Here is a 24,488-nt window from a genome sequence, read left to right on the forward strand (position 1 = left end):
CTCTATGTATCTCCTATGGGTATCTATGTATCTCCTATGGGTCTTTATGTATCTCTATGGGTCTCTATGTATTTCTATGGGTCTCTATGTATCTCTATGGGTCTCTATGTATCTCCAGTGGGTGTTTATGTATCCCCTATGGGTCTCTATGTATCTCCTATGGGTCTCTATGTATCTCTATGGGTCTCTATGTATCTCTATGGGTCTCTATGTATCTCCTATGGGTCTCTATGTATCTCTATGGGTCTCTATGTATCTCCTATGGGTCTCTATGTATCTCTATGGGTCTCTATGTATCCCCTATGGGTCTCTATGTATCTCCTATGGGTCTCTATTTATCTCCTATGGGTCTCTATGTATCTCCTATGGGTCTCTATGTATCTCTATTGGTCTCTATGTATCTCCTATGGGTCTCTATGTATCTCTATGGGTTTCTATGCATCCCCTATGGGTCTCTCTGTATCTCCTACGGGTCTCTATGTATCTCTATGGGTCTCTATGTATCTCTATGGGTCTCTATGTATCTCCTATGGGTCTCTATGTATCTCCTATGGGTCTCTATGTATCTCTATGGGTCTCTATGTATCCCCTATGGGTCTCTATGTATCTCCTATGGGTCTCTATGTATCTCTATGGGTCTCTATGTATCCCCTATGGGTCTCTATGTATCTCCTATGGGTCTCTATGTATCTCTATGGGTCTCTATGTATCTCCTATGGGTATCTATGTATCCCCTATGGGTCTCTATGTATCCCCTATGGGTCTCTATGTATCTCTATGGGTCTCTATGTATCTCCTATGGGTCTTTATGTATCTCCTATGGGTCTCTATGTATCTCTATGGGTCTCTATGTATCCCCTATGGGTCTCTATGTATCTCCTATGGGTCTCTATGTATCTCTATGGGTATCTATGTATCTCCTATGGGTATCTATGTATCTCTATGGGTCTCTATGTATCTCTATGGGTCTCTATGTATCTCCTATGGGTCTCTATGTATCTCCTATGGGTCTCTATGTATCTCTATGGGTCTCTATGTATCTCCTATGGTTCTCTATGTATCTCTATGGGTCTCTATGTATCCCCTATGCGTCTCTATGTATCTCCTATGGGTCTCTATGTATCTCTATGGGTCTCTATGTATCTCCTATGGGTCTCTGTATATCTCTATGGGTCTCTATGTATATCCTATGGGTCTCTATGAATCTCTATGGGTCTCTATGTATCCCCTATGGGTCTCTATGTATCCCCTATGGGTCTCTATGTATCTCTATGGGTCTCTATCTCTATGGGTCTCTATGTATCTCCTATGGGTCTCTATGTATCTCTATGGGTCTCTATGTATCTCTATGGGTCTCTATGTATCCCCTATGGGTCTCTATGTATCTCCTTTGGGTCTCTATGTATCTCCTATGGGTCTCTATGTATCTCCTATGGGTCTCTATGTATCCCCTATGGGTCTCTATGTATCCCCTATGGGTCTCTATGTATCTCCTATGGGTCTCTGTATCTCCTATGGGTCTTTATGTATCCCCTATGGGTCTCTATGTATCTCTATGGGTCTCTATGTATCCCCTATGGGTCTCTGTGTATCCCCTATGGGTCTCTATGTATCTCTATGGGTCTCTATGTATCTCCTATGGGTCTCTATGAATCTCCTATGGGTCGCTATGTATCTCTATGGGTCTCTATGTATCCCCTATGGGTCTCTATGTATCTTCTATGGGTCTCTATGTATATCTATGCGTCTCTATGTATCTCCTATCGGTCTCTATGTATCCCCAATAGGTCTCTATGTATCTCCTATGGGTCTCTATGTATCCCCTATGGGCCTCTATGTATCTCTATGGGTCTCTATGTATCTCCTATGGGTCTCTATGTATCTCCTATGAGTCTCTATGTATCCCCTATGGGTCTCTATGTGTCCCCTATGGGTCTCTATGTATCCCCTATGGGTCTCTATGTATCTCTATGGGTCTCTATGTATCTCCTATGGGTCTCTATGTATCTCCTATAGGTCTCTATGTATCTCTATGGGTCTCTATGTATCCCCTATGGGTCTCTATGTATCCCCTATGGGTCTCTATGTATCTCCTATGGGTCTCTATGTATCTCCTATGGGTCTCTATGTATCTCTATGGGTCTCTATATATCTCCTATGGGTCTCTATGTATCTCCTATGGGTCTCTATGTATCCCCTATAGGTCTCTATGTATCTCCTATGGGTCTCTATGTATCTCTATGGGTCTCTATGTATCTCTATGGGTCTCTATGTATCTCTATGGGTCTCTATGTATCTCCTATGGGTCTCTATGTATCTCTATGGATCTCTATGTATCCCCTATGGGTCTCTATGTATCCCCTATGGGTCTCTATGTATCCCCTATGGGTCTCTATGTATCTCCTATGGGTCTCTATGTGTCTCTATGGGTCTCTATGTATCTCTATGGGTCTCTATGTATCCCCTATAGGTCTCTATGTATCCCCTATGGGTCTCTATGTATCCCCTATGGGTCTCTATGTATCTCCTATGGGTCTCTATGTATCCCTATGGGTCTCTATGTATCTCTATGGGTCTCTATGTATCCCCTATGGGTCTCTATGTATCCCCTATGGGTCTCTATGTATCCCCTATGGGTCTCTATGTATCTCCTATGGGTCTCTATGTATCTCTATGGGTCTCTATGTATCCCCTATGGGTCTCTATGTATCTCCTATGGGTCTCTATGTATCCCCTATGGGTCTCTATGTATCCCCTATGGGTCTCTATGTATCCCCTATGGGTCTCTATGTATCCCCTATGGGTCTCTATGTATCTCCTATGGGTCTGTATGTGTCTCTATGGGTCTCTATGTATCTCTATGGGTCTCTATGTATCTCTATGGGTCTCTATGTATCCCCTATGGGTCTCTATGTATCCCCTATGGGTCTCTATGTATCCCCTATGGGTCTCTATGTATCTCCTATGGGTCTCTATGTATCTCTATGGGTCTCTATGTATCCCCTATGGGTCTCTATGTATCTCCTATGGGTCTCTATGTATCTCCTATGGGTATCTATGTATCTCCTATGGGTCTCTATGTATCCCCTATGGGTCTCTATGTATCCCCTATGGGTCTCTATGTATCCCCTATGGGTCTCTATGTATCTCCTATGGGTCTCTATGTGTCTCTATGGGTCTCTATGTATCTCTATGGGTCTCTATGTATCTCTATGGGTCTCTATGTATCTCCTATGGGTTTCTGTATCTCCTATGGGTCTCTATGTATCTCTATGGGTCTCTATGTATCCCCTATGGGTCTCTATGTATCTCCTATGGGTCTCTATGTATCTCCTATGGGTATCTATGTATCTCCTATGGGTCTCTATGTATCCCCTATGGGTCTCTATGTATCCCCTATGGGTCTCTATGTATCCCCTATGGGTCTCTATGTATCTCCTATGGGTCTCTATGTGTCTCTATGGGTCTCTATGTATCTCTATGGGTCTCTATGTATCCCCTATGGGTCTCTATGTATCTCTATGGGTCTCTATGTATATTCTATGGGTCTCTATGTATCCCCTATGGGTCTCTATGTATCCCCTATGGGTCTCTATGTATCTCTATGGGTCTCTATGTATCCCCTATGGGTCTCTATGTATCCCCTATGGGTCTCTATGTATCTCCTATGGGTCCCTATGTGTCTCTATGAGTCTCTATGTATCTCTATGGGTCTCTATGTATCTCTATGGGTCTCTATGTATCTCCTATGGGTTTTTATGTATCCCCTATGGGTCTCTATGTATCCCCTATGGGTCTCTATGTATCTCCTATGGGTCTCTATGTGTCTCTATGGGTCTCTATGTATCTCTATGGGTCTCTATGTATCTCTATGGGTCTCTATGTATCTCCTATGGGTCTCTATGTATCCCCTATGGGTATCTATGTATCTCCTATGGGTCTCTATGTATCCCCTATGGGTCTCTATGTATCCCCTATGGGTCTCTATGTATCTCCTATGGGTCTCTATGTGTCTCTATGGGTCTCTATGTATCTCTATGGGTCTCTATGTATCTCTATGGGTCTCTATGTATCTCCTATGGGTCTCTATGTATCCCCTATGGGTATCTATGTATCTCCTATGGGTCTCTATGTATCCCCTATGGGTCTCTATGTATCCCCTATGGGTCTCTATGTATCTCCTATGGGTCTCTATGTATCCCCTATGGGTCTCTATGTATCTCTATGGGTTCATAGGTACGTCTGCGGGTGTTTTTTGGGTACACCGTGCGGTTCAACGTTTCGTGCTGCGTGTCATAGCCACGGTTATTGCCGGCGCAAAACTTCCTTGCCGCCAGCGAAATCGCTGTCCATAGCACCCACTGCGGCCGTCCTCCCAACCACCTCCACCACCCCCCCCCCACTCTCTCGTTAACCCCACGACAACCCCCTGCACATCGTCCCCAGGGCCCCCCCCCCCCAGCGGACAACACCGCCAATAACAGCAACAAAGACACCGTCACCAACATCATCACCACCAACATCACCACCAACACGAATAATACCGCCAACAACAACAACACCACGACCACCAGCACCACCAACACCACCAGCCCACACTACCACCAACGACAATACCACCAACACCACCAGAAACACCACCCCCACCAAACCACCACCACCAACACCACCAACAACACCACCAACAACACCACCCCCCACGAAAACCACGGCCATCAACACCACCACCAACACCATTAAAACCACCACCAAGACCACCACCACCAACACCACCAACACCACCAACAACACCACCAACACCACCCCCACGAAAACCACGGCCATCAACACCACCACCAAGACCACCACCACCAACACCACCGACACCATCCCCACCAAAACCACCACTACCACCACCATCAGCAACACCACCACCAACCCACACAAGCACCAACAACAACATCAACAGCGGCACGCCCAGGGTGGCGGAGGGCAGCACAAACAACAACAACAACAACTCCCGTGGACCGCACGGACCCCTACCCACCCGCCCCCTTCAATCCCGATTTCGATCCCTCCATGCGGGCCAAGAGAGAGGTGAGAAAGAGAGAGGTGAGGGAGATTGGAGAGCGAATAGAGAGAGGATAGAAAGGAGAGGGAGATTAGAGAGAGAGGAGAGAGGTAGGAGAAGGAGAGAAGAGATGGAGAAAGGAGAGAGAGGAGAGAGAGATAGAGAAAAGGGAGATGAGAGAGAGAGAGAGGAGAGAGATGAGAGAGATAGAGAGAGAGAGAAATGAGAGAGAGAGATGAGAGAGAGAGATGAGAGAGAGAGAGGAGAGAGATGAGAGAGAGAGAGAGAGAAGAGGGAGATGAGAGAGGAGAGAGATGAGAGAGAGAGAAGAGGGAGATGAGAGAGAGAGGAGAGAGATGAGAGAGAGAGAGGAGATAGATGAGAGAGAGGAGAGAGATGAGAGAGATGAAAGATGAGAGAGAGATTAGAGAGAGAGGAGAGAGATGAGAGAGAGAGTTGAGCCTCTGATACCACCAAACGTACAAGGGTCCGGTGCCCCTGGAGAGATTCGGGCGAAGCTACGCGGCCGATGGCACCATTCAGGACGCCATCCTCCGCTGGGGGTTACAGGAGGCGTGGTACGTCTGCCGACGCTGGGGGGAGCGGCCTCAATGAGTGCGGAGAAGTGATCTCCACACTCTCCCTACCCACACCCCCCTCTCTATCTCTCCTCCCTGGCTCCTCCCCCCCTCTTTATCTCTCCTCCCTGGCTCCTCCCCCTTCTGTCTCTCCTCCCTGGCTCCTCCCCCCCTCTTTATCTCTCCTCCCTGGCTCCTCCCCCTTCTCTATCTCTCCTCCCAGGCTCCTCCCCCTTCTCTATCTCTCCTCCCTGGCTCCTCCCCCTTCTCTATCTCTCCTCCCTGGCTCCTCCCCCTTCTCTATCTCTCCTCCCTGGCTCCTCCCCCTTCTCTATCTCTCATCCCTGGCTCCTCCCCCTTCTGTCTCTCCTCCCTGGCCCCTCCCCCCCTCTTTATCTCTCCTCCCTGGCTCCTCCCCCTTCTCTATCTCTCCTCCCTGGCTCCTCCCCCTTCTATCTCTCCTCCCTAGCTCCTCCCCCCCCCTCTCTCTTACCTATATAGGCCTCTTGCCACAGCAGCCCTTTTGCCCACTTCAGCAAAAAACTTGTTTCTCGCTGTGGCTGTCCCACCTGACGGCGTTCGCTTTGCGCTGCGCCCGAAAACGTCGCTGATTGAACTCGTCTCACTTCATGCCCTACGTGACTTTACCGAACGAACCAAAGAGCGTGATCTCGGCTGCGTTCGTGTCCGGCAGGTCGGGCAAGGTCCTGAAATGGTGCAGCGCCCTGGCAAGAGCGAGCGGAGAGCACTTGAGGGAGGCGTCGCTGCGGCTCCCCCGAGCTTCAGCGGCTCCTCCGAGTCACTGCGGCCGGGAGGCTGAGAGCGGGAGGAGGAGGAGGAGGAGGTGGGGTGTGGCCGCCACCGTCCTCCGGCGCTTCCAGCTTCGGACGCTGCCCCTGTATGGCTCGGAGCAGCGTCCCCACGGCAGCTGGTCCCTGGCGAGCGTGGGGCGGAGCCGGCGCGGCCGCCGGCGACCTCAGCTGGTGGCTCGTCACGAGGTCGAAGACTCTCCGCACGGCCCTATGGAATCCTCTCTCTCTCTCCTCTGATCCCCTGGAAGGGGCCGCTGCAGAACGAGGGGCTCGTTCAGGAACCGCGCGAGGTCGTAGTGCGTGCGCGTTCTGCTCCACCACTCGACGCTCCGCCACGCGTCCAAGAGGCTCCGGTGATAACCTGGCAGCCTCGTGTAGTCGACCAGGCTCAGGTCCGTCAGGAAGAGCTCCTGTCCGTACCCCAGGCGACATGCGCCCCGCATCTCTCAGCAGACTAAAGGGCCGGCGGCTTCCAGGGTGGCTCCTCCCGTTCACACAGCGGCCGCCTGACTGCCACGAGCCTGAAGCTCGCGACCCTGGCGGCGAGGTCCACAGGACCCTGGCCAGCCCTCGCCCAGAGAACGCCCAGCCTGAGCCGGTGCTTCCCGTGCCACACAAAGTGAGCGGTTCCCTCTGGTGAGCAGCCGAGCAGGAGGCTGGAAGGGGCCTTGGGTCTTGTGCCACAGTGCGGATGCAGCCAGGGCGTTAGCGACGAGCACTCGGCCCCTGAATGAGATCTGCGGAGCGAGGCGTTGCGCCCATGTCAGTAACTTAGCCTCGATCGTGTCGGCCAGCTCGGTGCAGTTGTTCTGAGCGATGTCGTGTGGGGTTCCCCAGGTAGACCCCCAGGTAGAGAGGTGGGAGAGGAGAGCGAGAGAAGAGAGAGGTAGGGGGAGAGTTGAGAGAGAGAGGGGGGATGATCGGAGATCGGTAGAGAGAGGAGGACGGAAGGAGAGAGGGGGAGAGAAAGGAGCGAGAAGAGCTGGGTGGAGATGCAGCACGTGTCGTAAAAAATATATATATATTAAAATGTATGGTAATATTACAAATATTACCATACACAAAATATAGGGGGAACATAGACATGGAGTACGGAGAGAGGGGGTAGAGAGAGAGAGAGAGGGTTTAGAGAGAAAGAGGGTTTAGAGAGAGGGGGTAGAGAGAGAGGGAAGGGTTAAAGAGAGCAGAGAGAGAAATCTTTTGTTAAATCTTTCATTTAAAAGGGGGGGTGGGGGGGGTTACATAAAGCAAAGCACTGAAAAACCGAAATGATGAACGAAGCAAAGTGCCGACTACAACGAGCATCTTCTTGTTTCCTCTCTGATCGTTAATAAAAAAGAGAGAGAGAATGAGCCAGAGAGAGAGGCAAACTCAAAGAGAGAAAGAAAGAGGACGACTCAGAGAGAGAGAGAGAGAGGACGACTCAGAGAGAGAGAGGACGACTCAGAGAGAGAGGACGACTCAGAGAGAGAAAACGACTCAGACAGACAGAGAGAGGGGACGACTCAGAGAGAGAGAATGAGCCAGAGAGAGAGAGAGAGAGGACGACTCAGAGAGAGACAACACGACTCAGACAGAGAGAGAGAGAATGAGCCAGAGAGAGAGGACGACTCAGAGAGAGAAAACGACTCAGACAGAGAGAGAGAGGACGACTCAGAGAGAGAAAACGACTCAGAAAGAGAGGACGACTCAGAGAGAGAAAAAGACTCAGAGAGAGAATGAACCAGAGAGAGAGGACGACTCAGAGAAAGAAAACGACTCATAGAGAAAGAGGACGACTCAGAGAGAGAAAACGACTCAGAAAGAGAGAGAGAATGAGAGAGAGAGGACGACTCAGAGAGAGATAATGAGAGAGAGAGGACGACTCAGAGAGAGAGAATGAGCCAGAGAGAGAGGACGACTCAGAGAGAGAGAGGACGACTCAGAGAGACAGAGAATGAGGGGGGGGGGAGGTTACATAAAGCAAAGCATAAAAAAAAACGAAATGATGAACGGAGCAAAGTGCCGACTACACCGAGCGTCTTCTTGTTTCCTCTCTGATCGTTAAAAGAGAGAGCGAGAGGAGAGAGAGGAAAGGGGAGATCAGAGAGGGACAGGAGAGATATGGAGGAGAGAGGGGGGAGAGAGAGGGAGTGATGGCGAGTCGCGGTGTGAGCGAGAGAGATACGCCATAATGTTCATTGCACGTGCGTGGAACTAATGATGCGTCGATGATTGATAGACGACACGTATGTACACATACAGAATTGTAGTGAGTAGTGTAGTGTGAGGCGTAGTGTGTGTGTAGTGTATTATGCATGCATGTTGAACATACTCATTGGTATTTTCGGTAAAGTCACGTATGTGTAGGAATACCGTGAAATCATATCGAAACAAATAAATCACGACGTTTCGACCAATAAGATGAGTTTTGTTGAATTCTCGTCTCTCATCATCTTGTTATATTTACCTCCGTGATTAGTTTTTTTTGTACACCTGATGAAGATCGCTTGGTCGAAACGTCGTGATTGATTTGTTTTAATTTAATTTTACGGTATTCCTACATACGTGACTTTACCGAAAAAAAACCCAATGAGTATTTTATGCGGTCGCGAAAGCTTTAATTCTTCATGTTGAATATATTTCACACCACACGTAGCCGAACCGAGCTCAGCGGAGCTGCGGGAAATATAACATAACATGCACAATGTTTCCGTACGTAATACAAAGGTGTTGTTGTTGTTTATTAATTATTCTCCTTTAACGTATTGTCAATAATCAAATGTATATTTCTTTATGCTAATGAGATACTTTTTATACGATATATTGGCAATTATTTATTTAACATATATGATGTTAAATGTTTATGTAATAATATGTTACCCTCAAAGAAAAGCAAAGATCCCCCGTGTAGCCTGTAACAGACTGTAGGGGCAAGTGCTGTCAGCGAGCAGCGCCTATGAAGGCCGGCACGGCACACGAGGGGGTGGGTGGCCAGCGACCACGCCCGGCCGCCTTTGTCTCCCCAGTGCCGATGCTCACACACCGCACCAGGTTACTCATTTGAGGCCCAGTCGACCTAGGGGAGCCCCAGGACCGGTTTGCATAATCGCCACGGGCGTTGACCGTGAGCGGGGAATGGAACTCGGGATTCGTAGCGCAGCGTAGCGCTAATCACGGCACCACCGCTCCCCCACCACCACCACCATCATCATCAACCACGCCATTCGCCTACAAAATGACGGTGACGTCACCAGGCCACCTGCACCAGGCCACGTGCACTTTGAGGCCAACACGTGATGTGTCGAAGGCTCTCGCTGCTGGCAGGAGGAGACCCAGCAGGTGCCATGGGTTGATTCGCTTGTAACAACTGACAGATGCATCTGCCAAACGCGCTGCGTTTTATCCTCCCGGCGCTCCGCTCGTTGTTGTGAGCGGCGCCCCCCTTGCCCTCTTGTTGGGAGGTGCCACTGCCTCCCAATTGATCCAGAAGCGTCCTACACGAGCCTCCACCACCCCCATCACCACCACCATCACCACCACCACCATCACCACCACCATCACAATCACCACCACCATCACCACCACCATCACCACCACAACCATCACCACCACCATCACCACCACCACCATCATCACCACCACCATCACCATCACCACCATCACCACCATCACTACCACCATCACCACCACCATCACCACCATCACCATCACCACCATCACCACCACCACCACCGTCACCACCACCATCACCACCACCACCATCACCACCATCACCACCATCACCACCACCATCACCACCATCACCACCACCATCACCACCACCACCACCATCACCACCACCACCACCATCACCACCACCACCATCACCACCACCATCACCACCACCATCACCACCACCATCACCACCATCACCACCACCATCACCATCACCACCATTACCACCATCACCACCACCACCACCATCACCACCACCACCACCACCGTCACCACCACCATCACCACCATCACCACCATCACCATCACCACCATCACCACCACCATCACCACCATCACCACCACCATCACCACCACCACCACCATCACCACCACCACCACCATCACCACCACCATCACCACCACCATCACCACCATCACCACCACCACCACCATCACCACCACCATCACCACCACCACCACCACCATCACCACCACCACCATCACCACCATCACCATCACCACCATCACCACCATCACCATCATCACCACCACCATCACCACCACCGCTAACCCAGCCACGTAGACGCAGCCGTGTCGGCTCCAAACGCCCAAAACAAACCCAAAATTTATAGCTGCGGGTCATCCCAGCCGTGAGCTCGCTGAGTGTCTTCAGGAGTGGGGGGAGACAGACCCCCACCCCTCCCCCCCACGGCGAACACGGCGTGCCCATTACTCTCACTCTGCGTCCGTGATGTAAGGGGAAGGTGGTGGTGGTGGTGCAGGGTGTCAGATCAGCACCTCGTGAGTCTGCCCACCACCCCCCCCCACGACCCCACGATGTAAAGAAAACTCAAACTGAAGTGGAATCATCTTACCCCGTGCCGTGGTGTGGAGTCAAGGCCAGATGAAGGTTGAAGGTAGGCCCTAGGGCACCTCTCACTCCGCAGGGCCTACAGTGACAACTTTACAACATCAGAATTCGTACCCCGTTGGTTGTTTCCGTAAAGCCACGTGGGCATAAAATCAAATTAATCACGACGTTTCGGGCTCAACGCAATGACGGACGCTTTTTGCTGCGCCCGAAACGTCGCGATTTATTTTACTTCGTACCCACGTGGGTTCTTGCAGTCACGAAAGCTTCAGATCAAGATAAGAGCGGAAGTTTTCCATACTTTTTGGTAAAAATTAAAAAAAACAATTTTTGTTCATAATAAAGGTTTTGGGTTAGATCGCGTTATTTATAAATGTGTCGTAACCCTCCACCACCTTTATTATGAATAATATTGGTCGCGAAAGCCTACGTGTTAAATTTTTGTGGTTTTATTTTTTACCTACGTGACTTTACCGAATAGAACCAAAGAGTATGGATCCTTGCAGTCACGAAAGCTTCAAATCTAGAAGAGGTTTTCCACTTTTTTTTTTGGGGTTTGGTGGCAACACAACAGTTTGTGCTAATCGATGTTAAAACACCGAACTGAAACTTTTTTTTTGTTGCAAGGAATCGTGCCGCTGCGTTAACCACAGACGCTTGCGGTGAAAACACAAACAACAACAAAAACAAGGCACGTTCTGTCCGCGCGTGATGCATCGTCGTCTTTGAAAGAGATTGGTCCACGCCACCAGAGGCAGCTTTATTCAGAGCCTCGTCTCACAACGGCGTCAGAGACCAGAGGACGCATACTCTTTGGTTCTATTGGGTAAAGTGACGTAGGTAAAAAATAAAATAACAAAAATCGCGACGTTTCGGCCACAACACAAGCGGCCTTCGTCAGGTGAAGGGGACGAGACTGTCTGGTAGGACAGCGCTGGAGTGAAAAAAGCCACGCTTAGATCGCGACCTTTAAGCCGTGTGAGAAGAAACAAAGCGCCTTGACAAAGGAATTAGCATAGAATTTAGCATTGAAATGGCTCATTGAAATAGCTAAGTTAAAGTATACACATCCGCAGAGGCACCCCTTGACAAAGGAATTAGCATAGAATTTAGCATTGAAATAGCTGAGTGATTAGCTTGTAACTGGTCACAAAAATAGCTATGTAAAAGTCAGAGCATACACATTCACCGAGGCACCTAGTACAAATCAAACAGGAGAATTTAGCGAAACACAACCACGCTCACCTGATGAAGGCCGCTTGTGTTGTGGCCGAAACGTCGTGATTTTTTGTTACTTAATTTTTTACCTACGTGACTTTACCCAATAGAACCAAAGAGTATGGATCCTAGCAATCACGAAAGCTTTCAATCTAGAACCAGAGGACGCCTTTAAGGGCGAACAGCGCAAAGACACACAAACGCCACTATCAGGGACATTGCGAGCTCGAGGCGAGCAACTCCATCATGGGACCCTCCTTTGCCAGTGCCGAACTATTTTCTGGAAAGAAGAGGAAAAAAAGACCACTTGTGTTAAGATGCTAAAACACCCAAACACCAACTTCGTAACGGTGGGTGAGTGAGTGAGTGGGTTATTGAGTGAGTGGCTGCAGTAGCAGCAGTAGCAGCAGCAGCAGTAGCAGCAGTAGCAGCAGCAGTAGCAGCAGTAGCAGCAGCAGTAGCAGCAGTAGCAGCAGCAGTAGCAGCAGTAGCAGCAGCAGTAGCAGCAGTAGCAGCAGCAGTAGCAGCAGTAGCAGCAGCAGTAGCAGCAGTAGCAGCAGCAGTAGCAGCAGTAGCAGCAGCAGCACGGCCGTGCTAATTTCGTTGGTTCTGTCGACAATTGGGGTAGGACCGGAGTAAGTTTCTCGTAGAGCCTGGGGCACTTCTGTTTAGTAGGGCCTTCGGTGATAACTTTCTTGCTACCGCTGTGCCTACGAATTTTTTTTTGTTACTGTTTTTTGTTTGTATGTTTGATAACGATGATAAAAAAATGTAACCAAGCTATCTTCTTGAATAGGTATATCCTAGACACAGCGCCTACTTGGGACTATTGGATATTGCGGCTCTGGTGGGTGGGTGGGTGAGTGAGCGAGTGGGTGAGTGAGTAGGTAGGTGATTGAGTAAGTGGCTGACTGAGCAGGTGGGTGAGTGAGGAGGTGGGTGAGTGAGGAGGTGGGTGAGTGAGGTGCGTGAGTGAGAAGGTGAATGAGTGGATGAATGAGTAAGTGGGTGAGTGAGTGGGTGAGTGGATGGCAGGGTGAGTGAGTGAGTGGGTGAGTGGGTGAGTGAGTGAATGAGTGAGTGGGTGAGTGGGTGGGTGAGAGGGTGAGTGAGTGAGTGGGTTATTGAGTGAGTGGGTGAGTGAATGAGTGAGTGGGTGAGTGAGTGAGTGGGTGAGTGAGTGAGTGGGTTATTAGGTGAGTGGGTGAGTGAATGAGTGAGTGGGTGGGTGGGTGGGTGAGTGAGAGAGTGAGTGAGTGGGTGAGTGAGTGGGTGGGTGGGTGAGTGAGTGAGTGGGTTATTGTGAGTGGGTGAGTGAATGAGTGAGTGGGTGAGTGAGTGAGTGAGTGGGTGAGTGAGTGAGTGGGTGGGTGAGTGAGTGAGTGGGTTATTGAGTGAGTGGGTGAGTGAATGAGTGAGTGGGTGGGTGAGTGAGTGAGTGGGTTATTGAGTGAGTGGGTGAATAAGTGAATGAGTGAGTGGGTGGGTGGGTGGGTGGGTGAGTGAGTGAGTGGGTGAGTGAGTGGGTTATTGAGTGAGTGGGTGAGTTAATGAGTGAGTGGGTGGGTGAGTGAGTGAGTGGGTGAGTGAGTGAGTGGGTGAGTGAGTGGGTGGGTTATTGACTGAGTGGGTGAATAAGTGAATGAGTGAGTGGGTGGGTGGGCGAGTGAGTGAGTGGCTTATTGAGTGAGTGGGTGAGTGAATGAGTGAGTGGGTGAGTGGGTGAGTGAGTGGGTGGGTGAGTGAGTGAGTGGGTGGGTGAGTGAATGAGTGAGTGGGTGGGTGAGTGAGTGGCTTATTGAGTGAGTGGGTGAGTGAATGAGTGAGTGGGTGAGTGAGTGGGTGGGTGAGTGAGTGAGTGGGTGGGTGAGTGAATGAGTGAGTGGGTGAGTGGGTGAGTGGGTGAGTGAGTGAGTGGGTGGGTGAGTGAGTGGGTGGGTGGGTGAGTGAGTGAGTGGCTTATTGAGTGAGTGGGTGGGTGAATGAGTGGGTGAGTGAGTGAGTGAAATTCCAGTTTCGCTGCTGCTAAACAAAGGCAACGGAAGGCTGCCCCCCCCAACCCCCCCCCCAAACCCCCCCCATCACTCACCCCCACACCACACCCCCATCACTCCCCATCACCCCCCACCCCCGATGTATTTCAGAATGGGAGGTCAGAGATGCCGGCCCGAGGTCCGTGCTTGTTAGCCACAGGACATACAGATGAGTGACAGACAGACCTACCTACTCACCCACATACTCACTCACCTACTCACTCATCCGCCTACTCACTCACCCACCTACTCACTCACGCAACTACTCACTCACCCACATACTCACTCACCTACCTACTCACCCACATACTCACTCACCTACTCACTCATCCGCCTACTCACTCACCCACCTACTCACTCACGCAACTACTCACTCACCCACATACTCACTCACCTACCTACTCACCCACATACTCACTCACCTACTCACTCATCCACCTACTCACTCACCCACCTACTCACTCACGCAACTACTCACTCACCCACATATTCACTCACCTACTCACTCACCCACATACTCACTCACCTACCTACTCACTCACGCAACTACTCACTCACGCAAATACTCACCCACATATTCACTCACCTACTCACCCACATACTCACTCACCTACTCACCCACATACTCACTCACCTACTCACCCACACACTTGCCCACTTACTCACTCACTCACCTACTCACCCACACACTTACTCACCCACTTACACACTCACCCACCGACACAGTAAAACTCACAAACCCACCCACTCACGTTTCCACCTTCAGTGCCTCATCAGCAGCAGCCGGAGTCAGCCTCTCTCGAAGCAATGCCGTCCATAAATGACGTCACGTAACCTGGGGGGGGTCAGACATTTGTGACGATGTGTGACGACGGGGGGGGAGGGGGGTGACAAATGTGACGTCACGTAAAAATGCGCAACTTTAAATAAATATAGACACAACGCGTTCTACTTAATTAAATATACTTTTTTTAATAAATGTTTTCTACCTACAACATCAGAGTGCAGCGCCACATTAAATACGCACCTACAATGACAATAGTTTAAAGCGATTTGAAGCGTGTTTTATTTTCAAAATGGAAATATGTTTTTTTTTGGGGGGGGGGGGGAGGGGCAGAGCTTTGTGACGTCATATTTGAGGGGGGTCTGACTTTTTGTGACGCGGTGTGACGAGTGGGGTCAAAAATCGTCCAAAAATCGCGTGACGTCATTTATGGACGGCCCCTAATCCGGCTTCCGAAGACCCACACGCAGGGAGGGGAACAACAGCGCCCTCCATCCATGGCTGCGGAGGACACGGCACCACGTGGCCATCGAGGGATGATGGCGCAGCCTCGTGTCGCCCTCTCGTGGCCACAGTGTCCACTGCACTCGTCTCGTAACGCTGTGGGGGGAGGGGTGGGGAGGGGTGTGGTCACGCGGTCCTACGTCACAATGGAATCGCATTTGCTCACACCGCGTGAGACGACGTCCGCGCGAGATTAAGGTGACGTCGCTTTGTCCACCATCACCACACGTGTATCACTACACCTCCACCACCACCTCCACCACCACCAAACCTCCACCACCACACCTCCTCCATCACACCTCTTCCACCACCACACCTCCTCCACTACCACACCTCCTCCATCACACCTCTTCCACCTCACCTCCACCATACCTCCTTCACCCACACACCTCTACAACCACACCTACACCGCATTAACACGACGATCACACCTCCTCCACCACCACACCTCGTCCACCACCACACCTCCTCCATCACACATCTTCCACCTCACCTCCACCACACCTCCTTCACCCACACACCACCACCACCACCGCAGCTCCTCCTCCATCACACCTCTTCCACGAGACCTCCACCAAACCGCTTCCACCACCACCACCACCACCTCCTCCATCACCACCGCCATCTCCTCGCTACCAACTCCACCCCATCCCACAGCAGCAGCACCGTCCATAGGGTGGGGGGGGGGGGGCGATGGTGGGGGTGGGAACGTTGCAGGACCCGGGGCAGCTCACACCGTGTGGGTCACCACCTCCCCCCCTCCCCCCCCCCCGACGTTTGAAGCGCGGGCCCCCCCCCCCCCCCCCCCAAAGTGCGGGTCCCGGGGTGGTCACCCAGATTCGCCGTGTACCCTATGGACGGCTCTGCGTAGCGGCAGCGGCGACACGGGACCTCGGTGGAACTTTCCGGACAAGCCGAGTGGTCATCCCGGCGTCAGCCCCAGGGGCGTCTCTGTCCCACGCAGAGAACACAAATGGGCCACAATGCCTCGGCTGATCCCCGTCGAGTATGGGACAGAACCATCGCCACGCGGAATCCGGCATCCTCGCAGCGGCGGCTTTTGGCACGGAACGTCGGACAACTACGGTCGCCACGCCGCATCGCACGCCTGCGTCTACGCCACGGTTGAGGGCACCACCACCAAACGTCGCCCGTCTATCCGCTCTGATCTCTATCTGGTTGTCTCTCTGCTCTGATCTCTATCTGGTTGTCTCTCTGCTCTGATTTATATTATTCTGTCCATACTCTGATCTACCATCTGTCTCTCTCTCTACTCTGATCTCAATCTGTCTGTCTCTGCTCTGATCTCCATCTGTCTGTCTCTGCTCTGATCTCCATCTGACTGTCTCTGCACTGATCTATGTCTGTCTCCGTCCTGATCTCTATCTGTCTGTCTCTACTCTAATCTCCATCTGACAGTCTCTGTTATGATCTCTGTCTGTCTCTACTCTGATCTCTATCTGTCTGCCTCTGTTCTGATCTCTATCTGACTGTCTCTGCTCTGATCTCTATCTGACTGTCTCTGACCTGATCTCTATCTGACAGTCTCTGTTCTGATCTCTATCTGTCTGTCTCTACTCTGATCTCTATCTGGCTGTCTCTGACCTGATCTCTATCTGTCTGTCTCTACTCTGATCTCTATCTGACTGTCACTGACCTGATCTCTACCTGACAGTCCCTGTTCTGATCTCTATCTGTCTGTCTCTACTCTGATCTCTGTCTGTCTGTCTCTACTCTGGTCCCTGTCTGTCTGTCTCTACTCTGATCTCTATCTGTTTGTCTCTACTCTGATCTCCATCTGTCTGTCTCTACTCTGATCTCCATATGACTGTCTCTACTCTGATCTCTATCTGTCTATCTCTACTCTGATCTCTATCTGTCTGTCTCTACTCTGATCTCTATCTGACTGTCTCTGCTCTGATCTCTATCTGTCTATCTCTACTCTGATCTCTATCTGTCTGCCTCTACTCTGATATCTATCTGTCTGTCTCTACTCTGATCTCTATCTGTCTGTCTCTACTCTGATCTCTATCTGACTGTCTCTACTCTGATCTCCATCTGACTGTCTCTGCTCAGATCTCTATCTGACTGTCTCTGTCCTGATCTCTATCTGTCTGTCTCTACTCCGATCTCCATCTGACTGTCTCTGCCCTGATCTCTATCTGGCTGTCTCTACTCCGATCTCCATCTGACTGTCTCTGCCCTGATCTCTATCTGACTGTCTCTACTCTGATCTCTATCTGTCTGTCTCTACTCTGATCTCTATCTGACTCTCTCTGTCCTGATCTCTATCTGACTGTCTCTGCTCTGATCTCTATCTGACTGTCTCTACTCTGATCTCTGTCTGTCTCTACTCTGATCTTTATCTGTCTGTCTCTGCTCTGATCTCTGTCTGTCTGTCTCTGTCTCTGATCTCTATCTGACTCTCTCTACTCTGATCTCTATCTGTCTGTCTCTACTCTGATCTCTATCTGACTGTGTCTGCTCTGATCTATATCTGTCTGTCTTTGTTCTGATCTCTATCTGTCTGTCTCTGTTCTGATCTCTATCTGTCTGTCTCTGTTCTGATCTCTATCTGACTGTCTCTACTCTGATCTCTATCTATCTATCTCTACTCTGATCTCTATCTGTCTGTCTCTACTCTGATCTCTATCTGTCTATCTCTACTCTGATCTCTATCTGTCTGTCTCTACTCTGATCTCTATCTGACTGTCTCTGCTCTGATCTCTATCTGTCTATCTCTACTCTGATCTCTATCTGTCTGTCTCTACTCTGATCTCTACCTGTCTGTCTCTGCTCTGATCTCTATCTGACTGTCTCTGTGCTGATCTCTATCTGGTTGTCTCTGCTCTGATCTATATCTGACAGTCTCTGTTCTGATCTCTATCTGTCTGTCTCTACTCTGATCTCTATCTGACTGTCTCTGACCTGATCTCTATCTGTCTGTCTCTACTCTGATCTCTATCTGACTGTCTCTGACCTGATCTCTATCTGACAGTCTCTGTTCTGATCTCTGTCTGTCTCTACTCTGATCTCTATCTGACTGTCTCTGTGCTGATCTCTATCTGTCTGTCTCTGCTCTGATCTCTATCTGTCTGTCTCTGTTCTGATCTCTATCTGACTGTCTCTACTCTGATCTCTGTCTGTCTGTCTCTACTCTGGTCTGTGTCTGTCTGTCTCTACTCTGATCTCTATCTGTCTGTCTCTACTCTGATCTCCATCTGTCTGTCTCTACTCTGATCTCCATCTGACTGTCTCTGCTCTGATCTCTATCTGACTGTCTCTGTCCTGATCTCTATCTGTCTGTCTCTACTCCGATCTCCATCTGACTGTCTCTGCCCTGATCTCTATCTGGCTCTCTCTACTCCGATCTCCATCTGACTGTCTCTGCCCTGATCTCTATCTGATTGTCTCTACTCTGATCTCTATCTGTCTGTCTCTGCTCTGATCTCTATCTGACTCTCTCTGTCCTGATCTCTATCTGACTGTCTCTGCTCTGATCTCTATCTGACTGTCTCTACTCTGATCTCCATCTGGCTGTCTCTGATCTGATCTATATCTGTCTGTCTCTGATCTCTATCTGACTGTCTCTGCTCTGATCTCTATCTGTCTGTCTCTACTCTGATCTCTATCTCTCTGTCTCTGATCTGATCTCCATATGTCTGTCTCTGCTCTGATCTCTATCTGTCTGTCTCTACTCTGATCTCTGTCTGTCTCTACTCTGATCTTTATCTGTCTGTCTCTGCTCTGATCTCTGTGTGTCTGTCTCTACTCTGATCTCTATCTGTCTATCTCTACTCTGATCTCTATCTGTCTGTCTCTACTCTGATCTCTATCTGACTGTCTCTGCTCTGATCTCTATCTGTCTATCTCTACTCTGATCTCTATCTGTCTGTCTCTACTCTGATATCTATCTGTCTGTCTCTACTCTGATCTCTATCTGTCTGTCTCTACGCTGATCTCCATCTGTCTGTCTCTACTCTGATCTCCATCTGACTGTCTCTGCTCTGATCTCTATCTGACTGTCTCTGTCCTGATCTCTATCTGTCTGTCTCTACTCCGATCTCCATCTGACTGTCTCTGACCTGATCTCTATCTGGATGTCTCTACTCCGATCTCCATCTGACTGTCTCTGCCCTGATCTCTATCTGACTGTCTCTACTCTGATCTCTATCTGACTGTCTCTGACCTGATCTCTATCTGTCTGTCTCTACTCTGATCTCTATCTGACTGTCTCTGACCTGATCTCTATCTGACAGTCTCTGTTCTGATCTCTGTCTGTCTCTACTCTGATCTATATCTGACTGTCTCTGTGCTGATCTCTATCTGTCTGTCTATGCTCTGATCTCTATCTGTCTGTCTCTGTTCTGATCTCTATCTGGTTGTCTCTGCTCTGATCTATATCTGACAGTCTCTGTTCTGATCTCTATCTGTCTGTCTCTACTCTGATCTCTATCTGACTGTCTCTGACCTGATCTCTATCTGTCTGTCTCTACTCTGATCTCTATCTGACTGTCTCTGACCTGATCTCTATCTGACAGTCTCTGTTCTGATCTCTGTCTGTCTCTACTCTGATCTCTATCTGACTGTCTCTGTGCTGATCTCTATCTGTCTGTCTCTGCTCTGATCTCTATCTGTCTGTCTCTGTTCTGATCTCTATCTGACTGTCTCTACTCTGATCTCTGTCTGTCTGTCTCTACTCTGGTCTGTGTCTGTCTGTCTCTACTCTGATCTCTATCTGTCTGTCTCTACTCTGATCTCCATCTGTCTGTCTCTACTCTGATCTCCATCTGACTGTCTCTGCTCTGATCTCTATCTGACTGTCTCTGTCCTGATCTCTATCTGTCTGTCTCTACTCCGATCTCCATCTGACTGTCTCTGCCCTGATCTCTATCTGGCTCTCTCTACTCCGATCTCCATCTGACTGTCTCTGCCCTGATCTCTATCTGATTGTCTCTACTCTGATCTCTATCTGTCTGTCTCTGCTCTGATCTCTATCTGACTCTCTCTGTCCTGATCTCTATCTGACTGTCTCTGCTCTGATCTCTATCTGACTGTCTCTACTCTGATCTCCATCTGGCTGTCTCTGATCTGATCTATATCTGTCTGTCTCTGATCTCTATCTGACTGTCTCTGCTCTGATCTCTATCTGTCTGTCTCTACTCTGATCTCTATCTCTCTGTCTCTGATCTGATCTCCATATGTCTGTCTCTGCTCTGATCTCTATCTGTCTGTCTCTACTCTGATCTCTGTCTGTCTCTACTCTGATCTTTATCTGTCTGTCTCTGCTCTGATCTCTGTGTGTCTGTCTCTACTCTGATCTCTATCTGACTGTCTCTGTCCTGATCTCTATCTGTCTGTCTCTACTCCGATCTCCATCTGACTGTCTCTGCCCTGATCTCTATCTGGCTCTCTCTACTCCGATCTCCATCTGACTGTCTCTGCCCTGATCTCTATCTGATTGTCTCTACTCTGATCTCTATCTGTCTGTCTCTGCTCTGATCTCTATCTGACTCTCTCTGTCCTGATCTCTATCTGACTGTCTCTGCCCTGATCTCTATCTGACTGTCTCTACTCTGATCTCTATCTGACTGTCTCTGACCTGATCTCTATCTGTCTGTCTCTACTCTGATCTCTATCTGACTGTCTCTGACCTGATCTCTATCTGACAGTCTCTGTTCTGATCTCTGTCTGTCTCTACTCTGATCTCTATCTGACTGTCTCTGTGCTGATCTCTATCTGTCTGTCTATGCTCTGATCTCTATCTGTCTGTCTCTGTTCTGATCTCTATCTGGTTGTCTCTGCTCTGATCTATATCTGACAGTCTCTGTTCTGATCTCTATCTGTCTGTCTCTACTCTGATCTCTATCTGACTGTCTCTGACCTGATCTCTATCTGTCTGTCTCTACTCTGATCTCTATCTGACTGTCTCTGACCTGATCTCTATCTGACAGTCTCTGTTCTGATCTCTGTCTGTCTCTACTCTGATCTCTATCTGACTGTCTCTGTGCTGATCTCTATCTGTCTGTCTCTGCTCTGATCTCTATCTGTCTGTCTCTGTTCTGATCTCTATCTGACTGTCTCTACTCTGATCTCTGTCTGTCTGTCTCTACTCTGGTCTGTGTCTGTCTGTCTCTACTCTGATCTCTATCTGTCTGTCTCTACTCTGATCTCCATCTGTCTGTCTCTACTCTGATCTCCATCTGACTGTCTCTGCTCTGATCTCTATCTGACTGTCTCTGTCCTGATCTCTATCTGTCTGTCTCTACTCCGATCTCCATCTGACTGTCTCTGCCCTGATCTCTATCTGGCTCTCTCTACTCCGATCTCCATCTGACTGTCTCTGCCCTGATCTCTATCTGATTGTCTCTACTCTGATCTCTATCTGTCTGTCTCTGCTCTGATCTCTATCTGACTCTCTCTGTCCTGATCTCTATCTGACTGTCTCTGCTCTGATCTCTATCTGACTGTCTCTACTCTGATCTCCATCTGGCTGTCTCTGATCTGATCTATATCTGTCTGTCTCTGATCTCTATCTGACTGTCTCTGCTCTGATCTCTATCTGTCTGTCTCTACTCTGATCTCTATCTCTCTGTCTCTGATCTGATCTCCATATGTCTGTCTCTGCTCTGATCTCTATCTGTCTGTCTCTACTCTGATCTCTGTCTGTCTCTACTCTGATCTTTATCTGTCTGTCTCTGCTCTGATCTCTGTGTGTCTGTCTCTACTCTGATCTCTATCTGTCTATCTCTACTCTGATCTCTATCTGTCTGTCTCTACTCTGATCTCTATCTGACTGTCTCTGCTCTGATCTCTATCTGTCTATCTCTACTCTGATCTCTATCTGTCTGTCTCTACTCTGATATCTATCTGTCTGTCTCTACTCTGATCTCTATCTGTCTGTCTCTACGCTGATCTCCATCTGTCTGTCTCTACTCTGATCTCCATCTGACTGTCTCTGCTCTGATCTCTATCTGACTGTCTCTGTCCTGATCTCTATCTGTCTGTCTCTACTCCGATTTACATCTGACTGTCTCTGACCTGATCTCTATCTGGATGTCTCTACTCCGATCTCCATCTGACTGTCTCTGCCCTGATCTCTATCTGACTGTCTCTACTCTGACCTCTATCTGTCTGTCTCTGCTCTGATCTCTATCTGACTCTCTCTGTCCTGATCTCTATCTGACTGTCTCTGCTCTGATCTCTATCTGACTGTCTCTACTCTGATCTCCATCTGGCTGTCTCTGATCTGATCTATATCTGTCTGTCTCTGATCTCTATCTGACTGTCTCTGCTCTGATCTCTATATGTCTGTCTCTACTCTGATCTCTATCTGTCTGTCTCTGATCTGATCTCCATCTGTCTGTCTCTGCTCTGATCTCTATCTGTCTGTCTCTACTCTGATCTCTGTCTGTCTCTACTCTGATCTTTATCTGTCTGTCTCTGCTCTGATCTCTGTCTGTCTGTCTGTGTCTCTGATCTCTATCTGACTCTCTCTACTCTGATCTCTATCTGACTCTCTCTACTCTGATCTCTATCTGTCTGTCTCTACTCTGATCTCTATCTGACTGTCTCTGCTCTGATCTATATCTGTCTGTCTCTGTTCTGATCTCTGTCTGTCTCTTTTCTGATCTCTATCTGTCTGTCTCTCTTCTGATCTCTATCTGACTGTCTCTACTCTGATCTCTATCTGTCTATCTCTACTCTGATCTCTATCTGTCTGTCTCTACTCTGATCTCTATCTGTCTATCTCTACTCTGATCTCTATCTGTCTGTCTCTACTCTGATCTCTATCTGACTGTCTCTGCTCTGATCTCTATCTGTCTGTCTCTACTCTGATCTCTATCTGTCTGTCTCTGCTCTGATCTCTATCTGACTGTCTCTGTGCTGATCTCTATCTGGTTGTCTCTGCTCTGATCTCTATCTGTCTGTCTCTGCTCTGATCTCTATCTGTCTCTACTCTGATCTCTGTCTGTCTCTGTCTCTACTCTGATCTCTATCGGTCTGTCTCTACTCTGATCTCCATCTGCCTCTCTCTGCTATGATCTCCATTTGACTGGCTCTGCCCTGATCTCTGTCTATCTGTCTCTACTCTGATTTCTATCTGTCTGTCTCTGATCTGATCCCCATCTGTCTGTCTCTACTCTGATCTCTGTCTGACTGTCTCTACTCTGATCTCCATCTGTCTGTCTCTGCTCTGATCTCTATCTGTCTGTCTCTACTCTGATCTCTATCTGTCTGTCTCTCCTCTGATCTCCATCTGACTGTCTCTGATCTGATCTCTATCTGTCTGTCTTTGCTCTGATCTCTATCTGTCTGTCTCTGATCTGATCTCTATCTGTCTGTCTCTCCTCTGATCTCCATCTGACTGTCTCTGCCCTGATCTCTGTCTGTCTGTCTCTACTCTGATCTCTATCTGTCTGTCTCTGATCTGATCCCCATCTGTCTGTCTCTACTATGATCTCTGTCTGACTGTCTCTACTCTGATCTCCATCTGTCTGTCTCTGCTCTGATCTCTATCTGTCTGTCTCTACTCTGATCTCTATCTGTCTGTCTCTCCTCTGATCTCCGTCTGACTGTCTCTGCTCTGATCTCTATCTGTCTGTCTCTACTCTGATCTCTATCTGTCTGTCTCTGCTCTGATCTCTATCTGACTGTCTCTGTGCTGATCTCTATCTGGTTGTCTCTGCTCTGATCTCTATCTGTCTGTCTCTGCTCTGATCTCTATCTGTCTGTCTCTACTCTGATCTCTATCTGGCTGTCTCTGACCTGATCTCTATCTGTCTGTCTCTACTCCGATCTCCATCTGACTGTCTCTGCCCTGATCTCTATCTGGCTGTCTCTACTCCGATCTCCATCTGACTGTCTCTGCTCTGATCTCTATCTGACTCTCTCTGTCCTGATCTCTATCTGACTGTCTCTGCTCTGATCTCTATCTGACTGTCTCTACTCTGATCTCC

The sequence above is a fragment of the Petromyzon marinus genome, chromosome 65 (genome assembly GCF_048934315.1).
Source record: "Petromyzon marinus isolate PM22_M1 ecotype Great Lakes invasive population chromosome 65, UKy_Petmar_22M1.pri1.0, whole genome shotgun sequence".
Lineage (NCBI taxonomy): Eukaryota > Metazoa > Chordata > Hyperoartia > Petromyzontiformes > Petromyzontidae > Petromyzon > Petromyzon marinus.